We start from the raw sequence: 8,364 nt of genomic DNA, 5'->3' as shown, positions 1-8,364 counted from the left end.
TCATAAACACACACGCACATACGCACACCTACACGCGCAAACTTGCTCACACTGGCATGTAAATTCACACACATGCACACACACACACACACACACACAAACAACACTTATAACACTCTCAGAGGACACTTGAGCTTTTGTCGATAAAATCATTAAAAAGCGTCTGTTTCTGTGACGCACACGTCTTTGTTGTGAAAGTTTTATTTTTCCACCAACTTAGTCTCGGTTCCGACAAGACTGTGAGTCACATGACACTTTTATTTTTAATGTTATTACTGTTTGTTCACAGCAAACACACTGTGGCGAGGATACATTTTTTCCATCGAGCTTTATTTAAACAGTCTTGTTGGCGACAACAGGACATTCGTTCTTCTCCCAGAGATGAGTTGAGTCGTCAGAAAACCTAATGGGTTTCAGTCCAAGTGCTCTTCGTTCCCTGGAGGGAACAACAACACTCAACAGATCATGCATCTCAACAACTAACCGCAGACGAAGAGTAAAACTGAAGATAAGTAACTTGATGCCAAAGAACAAACACAGAAATGTTCAAGAAAGATTGACCTCCTGGAGAATGAACAGACAATCTGACAATCAATCTTCCAGTTAGAAAACGTAGCAGCTCTTATCCTAAGGTTTCTAAGATCATGTCACTGCCACTGGATGAAAACCGGGTCATGGTTTCGACTCCTTTTTTCCGACACCTTCCTTCAGCATCATTCCCTGCATGAACCAGACTCTGACACATTAAAGATGCAGCTCTGAACACACGAGGGCTTCTTTCCTGTGATGAGGCTCGAGTGTAAATCAAAAGAGACGGGGGTCACTTTCCTGCACCGAGAGCAGGGATTAATGAAAATTGAATTTGAACTCTCGTCTCGTCTGAACTCACGTCAAAGGGAAGGTCGAGCGAGATGGTTTCATTTCTGCCGTCTTGAGCGTGTCCTTGAGCAGATCAACTTATTAGAACACTTTTGAACACTTTATTCTTAAATAGCTGCAGCATGTTTGAGAATTATTATTATTATTATTATTATTATGATCAGAAACATTCCATCCATCTGTGGCCACTGATGCAACGATTACCCAGAAACCATCTGGGCATCTAATGGAGAGAACTCAGTCGACCACTTTCAGTGAGGATGTGCTTCTACTCTGAGCCTCTCCTGGATGATGGAACACGAATCACGGTGGTTCTCGTCGTACCTTTCTGGACGCAGTCTCAGTGTATCTGCCAATCAAATAGGGTCTGATTGATCAGATTTGTTGTGTGGGGTCCCTCAAGGTTTGGTGTTTGGGTCCTTTGTTATTTTTCTGTTTTTGATTCCCCTCGGTAAAATCATTCAGAGATTTCCTGATGTTTCTCGCCACATTTTTGCTGATGACATCCAGCTCTACTGCTCTTTTGAACCAGCTTTGAACAGCTTAGTCAACTGTTTGCTAGAAATCAAACAATGAGTGAAAATACTTTGCAGCTAAATGTGGACAAAACTGAAACTCTGGTGATTGTTGATGATAAGATTCCAGGGTTGAGTCAGTACTTGGGTGACTTATGTCAGTCTGTCAAACTGAGCCTGAGAGACCTGGGTGTTGTATTTGATAAATACATGTTTCTTGTTCAACTCTGCAGAAAACTGACCAGAAACGGTTTCAACTGAGAAAAATCTCTAAACTTAGGAAAATGTTGTCAAATCATGATCTGGATCTTATAATCCATACGTTTGTATCTTCTCGTCTGGACTATTGTAACAGTTTGTTTTCATGTCTTAACAAAAAGGATGTGTCTCGCCTGCAGTTGTCTGAGCTGCTCTAGTAGAAGAACTCACATTTCTCCTTCAAACTCTTCACTGGCTGCCAGTTTCTTTCAGGATCAACTTTAAAATTCTGGTTCTTACTTTCAGATCTATTCATGGTCAGACCTTCCATCAGTGATCTGATCCAGACTTACACCCCAGCTCGGGCTCTGAGGTCTGTGGATCAGAATCTACTGATGGTTCCTGAACTTCAGGACCAGAGGAGAGAAATCCTTCCAGACTGTTGCTCCTAAGCTTTGGAAGGATCTTCCTCTTCCTCTGCCTTTCACTTTTAATTCAAATGTACTTAACAACATTTAGTTAAATTCAGAACCATCAACATTGTATCCGAGGTGTCGTCCCTCTCGACAAACCTCTCAGTAACGGTCACCCAAACAGCTTCCCTAAGGCTTTGCCGCCCAGCCAACCGACCACATCTGTTGATGACTTTGGTTACAGAACAGAAGCAACATAAGTGTAGAATTTAAAAAAGTATTTTTGCGACCAATCAGTCTCCACTAAATAGAGCAGCGTGTAGAAAGGCATCATGGGAAATCACTATTTTGGTGGCACCATAGATAAGATGGGTGAGGTGAGGGACTACTTTACATATGATAATATGTATTTTTAACTCAGAGAAATTGGTGGTAAAACATTTTCTCATCATTATTTTCTCATCATTATTTTGACTACTTATGTGTTCACCTGCTATTACCTTCAGAAACAAACCCACGTCCTTCAACAGATCCTTTCTATTCCTCCTCTGACATTTCTAGATCACGACTGAGTTTCTGCGACCCATTCCTTCCCCGACTCTTTCAAACACAGCAAACATCTCGTCTCCAGGGATCCTTCTCGTCAGTCTAATTCGTTTGTGTCACACAGCATCTCCTCGCTGGGTGAGGCCACTGTTGAGAGCTTGTGTTGTTAACAGCCTGGCGAGCGATCGATGAGCCAAATGAAAGTCCATCAGCTTCACGGCGCTCGTTTAAGAGTCGAGCGACACGAGCGCCGTGAAGACAAAACAATGACACGACAGTGTTTTCATGAACAAAAACTGCTTATTTAAGTAACTATTGGGATCAAATCTGACCTCGGATGGAGTAAAATAATTCATGTTTGCTTTTTACAACACAATAATTTAATACTTTTCCTACTGCTGCCAACAGCACAGAAGCAACAGCCTGGAAGGATTTCTCTCCTCTGGTCCATAAGTAGATTCAAATCCACGGACCTCAGAGCCCGAGCTGGGGTTTAAGTCTGGATCAGATCAGTGATGGAAGGTCTGACCATGAATAAATTAGTCACTGGACTGCAGGAAAGAAGCCATAGAAAGGGAAAGTATCTGTAAATAAAACATTTGTTTGTCATGTTGTAAGAAGATAATGAACCAGGAGAGATGCTTTAAGACTAATGTGTGGATTTAAGTGTGTGTTGTTGTGATGTGTGACTCTATTGTATCATCAGTGTGTGTGTGTTGTTGTGATGTGTGACTCTATTGTATCATCAGTGTGTGTGTGTGTTGTTGTGACGTGTGACTCTATTGTATCATCAGTGTGTGTGTGTTGTTGTGATGTGTGACTCTATTGTATCATCAGTGTGTGTGTGTGTGTTTGTGATGTGTGACTCTATTTTATCATCAGTGTGTGTGTGTTGGTGTGGTGTGTGACTCTATTGTATCATCAGTGTGTGTGTGTTGTTGTGATCTGTGACTCTATTGTATCATCAGTGTGTGTGTGTTGTTGTGATGTGTGACTCTATTGTATCATCAGTGTGTGTGTGTTGTTGTGATGTGTGACTCTATTGTATCATCAGTGTGTGTGTGTTGTTGTGATGTGTAACTCTATTGTATCATCAGTGTGTGTTGTTGTGATGTGTGACTCTATTGTATCATCAGTGTGTGTGTGTTGTTGTGATGTGTGACTCTATTGTATCATCAGTGTGTGTGTGTGTTGTTGTGATGTGTGACTCTATTGTATCATCAGTGTGTGTGTGTTGTTGTGATGTGTGACTCTATTGTATCATCAGTGTGTGTGTGTGTGTTTGTGATGTGTGACTCTATTGTATCATCAGTGTGTGTGTGTTGGTGTGGTGTGTGACTCTATTGTATCATCAGTGTGTGTGTGTGTGTTGTGATGTGTGACTCTATTGTATCATCAGTGTGTGTGTGTGTTGTTGTGATGTGTGACTCTATTTTATCATCAGTGTGTGTGTGTTGTTGTGATGTGTGACTCTATTGTATCATCAGTGTGTGTGTGTTGTTGTGATGTGTGACTCTATTGTATCATCAGTGCGTGTGTGTTGTTGTGATGTGTGACTCTATTGTATCATCAGTATGTGTGTGTGTGTTGTTGTGATGTGTGACTCTATTGTATCATCAGTGTGTGTGTGTCGTTGTGATGTGTGACTCTATTGTATCATCAGTGTGTGTGTGTTGTTGTGATGTGTGACTCTATTGTATCATCAGTGTGTGTGTGTGTTGTGATGTGTGACTCTATTGTATCATCAGTGTGTGTGTGTGTGTTGTGATGTGTGACTCTATTGTATCATCAGTGTGTGTGTGTGTGTTGTGATGTGTGACTCTATTGTATCATCAGTGTGTGTGTGTTGTTGTGATGTGTGACTCTATTGTATCATCAGTGCGTGTGTGTTGTTGTGATGTGTGACTCTATTGTATCATCAGTATGTGTGTGTGTGTTGTTGTGATGTGTGACTCTATTGTATCATCAGTGTGTGTGTGTTGTTGTGATGTGTGACTCTATTGTATCATCAGTGTGTGTGTGTTGTTGTGATGTGTGACTCTATTGTATCATCAGTGTGTGTGTGTGTTGTGATGTGTGACTCTATTGTATCATCAGTGTGTGTGTGTGTGTTGTGATGTGTGACTCTATTGTATCATCAGTGTGTGTGTGTGTGTTGTGATGTGTGACTCTATTGTATCATCAGTGTGTGTTTGTGTTGTGATGTGTGACTCTATTGTATCATCAGTGTGTGTGTGTGTTGTGATGTGTGACTCTATTGTATCATCAGTGTGTCTGTGTGTTGTGATGTGTGACTCTATTGTATCATCAGTGTGTGTGTGTTGTTGTGATGTGTGACTCTATTTTATCATCAGTGTGTGTGTTGTTGTGATGTGTGACTCTATTGTATCATCAGTGTGTGTGTGTGTTGTGATGTGTGACTCTATTGTATCATCAGTCAAAACTCTCTTTTCATTGAAATATTGACATTAGAAAATGATCTTAAGCTCCGCTCACAGAAAACACTGTTGTTCTGGATGTGAAATCTTGTTCACCATAACCACACCCACTCTGCTGTGATTGGTCAATCTTGGAGGTTTGTCATACTGGGTCGCTAATGAAGCCTCTACCTCCAAGGGACTTGTTGTATAAACAAAGCCGGCGTGATTACAGCTGGCTGGAGGAGTGAAGCCATTATTATGTCATAAAGGACTCCGCTCTCGTAACCTCTCGTTTGCGCAGATTTCAGACAAACTTTATAGACACAGACGAACGAGTAATAAGTTCAAAACAAGGTCATGTGTCATTTGTTACTTTACTGCACAGAAGCCATGGTGATCCCTCGGAAAATATATATTTTTAATCATTTTGATGTCTGTAAATGTGTTAGTAAAATCAAGATAAATCAAAGTTAATATAATATAATAGATATTTATATAATATAATATAATATCATTTATCTACAATGACTCACTTGTTGAATCAATGAGATTTAAAATGTTGATGATAGTAATAGTTCCGAGTGCTAAAGTTGATTCTCTGTGCGACTGCGATGATGAAGTGCAGGAAAATATGCGAAGGAAATAATGATTGCAAAAGTGACCTCTGCTGCTCGAGACATGTTTGTGTTCGCGCTAGAGTTTCAGCGCCGCAGGGAACGCTCGGCTTTGTCCAAACACTCGGCGGGTCAAGAGTTTGGCCAGAGCTGAGACCCGACAGGCGTTCCCATGAGGCTGGACTTGAGTGGCGGCTCTGCAGCGACTCCATCACACACCAGAACACTGAGGCACACGGTGGTGGAGGCAGAACGTTCCTGTCGCAGCTCAGATGTTCCCTCCTGGTTCTGAGAGGGAGCTGGAAGGCAGCGGAGATACACTCCGGCTCGGAGGCTTGTGGGAAAAGTGCCGGTATCACGAATCACGACCAGGACCTCGCTGTTATCAGCGACACAGAGCTCTGCCTTTACTCCGACTCTGACGCCACCACAGTCTCCAGATATGAATAGATCTGAAGTCAGAGCAGAACTATGTGGCTTTGGATTCTTATCTGCTGACACAGAAGCAGGTATGACTCCGTCTTGGACGTAAGGACACCAGTGGGTTCGTGACCTCTCACGCCTAGGATCAACACACTTGTGTCTGAACAAGAAGTTTACAAGAGTTTGTGTTCCGCGGATCCTGCTGACGTTTCTGAGATGAGCTTGACGTGAACAGAAGGTCCAGAAGGCTTACGTTCAACTTGATTTGAAGTTATATCAAACTACACCTTAGAACGGGGGGGGGGGGGGGCAATTACATTTCTTCAAGGGCCACATTAACTTCTGTGAATGTTGTTAGGGGCCGTCGAGAAAAAGAAAGACGAGAAAATCCCTAAAAAAAGGATAGGCGTCATTAGGCCGTGACATTTATTAAGCTTAATGAGCTGTAATTTTATTCTTGTATGAGTTTTTTTCAAAACATTTCTTCAACTTACTTTAAATATTTTGAGGGATTAATATATACTCAAAAAAGTATACACAAAAAGGAGGGAAAAGGTAAATAAGTGTTGTAAATGAATAATTAATACAAAAATCACTTTATAATGCATTAGAACCATTAGTACATGATCATACTTTGACATTACAAGGGCCGCATAAATACAGTCAAAGGGCCGCATGTGGCCCCCGGGCCGCACTTTGCCCAGGTCTGCCTTAGAAGATAAGAGAAAAAAAAACGGGTCCAAGCGAATCAGAATGACAGGCAATGGCGAGGAAAAGCTTTCTTTTAACAGGCAGAAACCCCAAGCAGAACCAGACTCCTGCTGCCACCGGCTCCGAGGTTGATGGTAACAAGTAGAACCACGGATGTAAACCAGCGAGCGGAGAATATAGAAGCAAAGTCACATATGAATGACAATTGTGAATATTCTTCGAAGAACAGGAGACATTATTATCAAGAAAAGATTTTCAAATTTAAAAAAAACAGAGCGACGACAAGAATTTCTTTATGTTTCCTCTGATTGGTTAATATTGCGCTGTGTCTTCTGTGATTGGCTGGATTCAGGCACAAAGTACCGACGTTTATTATCATTAAAAAACAAACAAGAGTATGAAATTGGTAAATATAAGCCCGAGAGCGACACTAGAACACTGACAAAGCGAGAGAGTTTATAGGGGGAACATTGGCGGACCCCAGTGGCTACATTAAAATGAACAAAAATGTTTGTCCATAGATCTTAAAAAAAAGAGATTATAATCCGTGAATAGATCTTAAAGTCAGAACCAGAATTTTAAAATTGATCCTGAAAGAAACCAACAGCCAGTGAAGAGTTTGAAGGAGAAATGTGAGTTCTTCTACTAGAGCGGCTCAGAATTCTTGCTGCAGAGTTTTGTATGAACTGCAGGCGAGAAGATCCTTCTTGTTAAGAATAAACTGTTACAATAGTCTAAACGAGAAGAAACAAATGCACAGATTATAAATTCCAGATCATGTTGTGACAACATTTTCCTGACTTTTAGAGATTTTTCTCAGTTGAAGGAAAGAGTTTTTGGTCAGTTTTTTTGCAGTGATGAACTAGAGACACATCTTTGTCAAATACAACACCCAGGTTTCTCAGTAGGTTAAAGAAATCATACTCATGGAAATAAAGTTATGACATCTTTACGCTGCTTGTTTTGTTCATCAAAAGTGTCAGCAGTGAAACATGTCTCCGGGAACTGAGACTCACACTTTACAACGACGGTGATCGTTCAGTAATGAGAACACGAGCTTCACGCATCGAGTATCAATCAAGTATTACCTCACCTTGGAATGGTTTGTGTTCAAATTCAATTCATAATAATTGCATGGATGTTATTGTCATGGATTATTTTAGACTTTCCTCTGTAGCTGCTTGAACATCTTTACCTCATTGTTTGAGTGTTTAGCAACATGCTACTGTTACATAGACCTATGGACAGATCTCTCCTCAGACATATTTATACCGTCGTTCTTTTGCAATAAAAGCAACAGACCAGACTCAAGTCGCTGGAGGCAGAGCGAAGATCATCTCACAGATGGAGAACCTGATGAAGTGATGTGCAACCAACATTGACGGATAGATTTCGTGCTTCAGAAAACAAAACCAAACACGGAAAAAAAGCTTCATGGTCTAGAGAGAGTCGCGGTCAAGACGATATTGTCTGGACGCTCGTAACATTCTCTATTTTCCTACAGATTCCTAAAACAATAAACCATTATAACCACACATGAATTCATGAGTGCTTGCATGGACACTAGTTTTTATGTGTATATAATACTATATAATAATACATATACTTTCTTGGCAAACAATGAAAAATGATCACCGGTCACCTT

The sequence above is a fragment of the Callionymus lyra genome, chromosome 4, assembly GCF_982586985.1.
Source record: "Callionymus lyra chromosome 4, fCalLyr1.hap1.1, whole genome shotgun sequence".
Taxonomy (NCBI): domain Eukaryota; kingdom Metazoa; phylum Chordata; class Actinopteri; order Syngnathiformes; family Callionymidae; genus Callionymus; species Callionymus lyra.
This window is presented reverse-complemented; position numbering follows the sequence as displayed.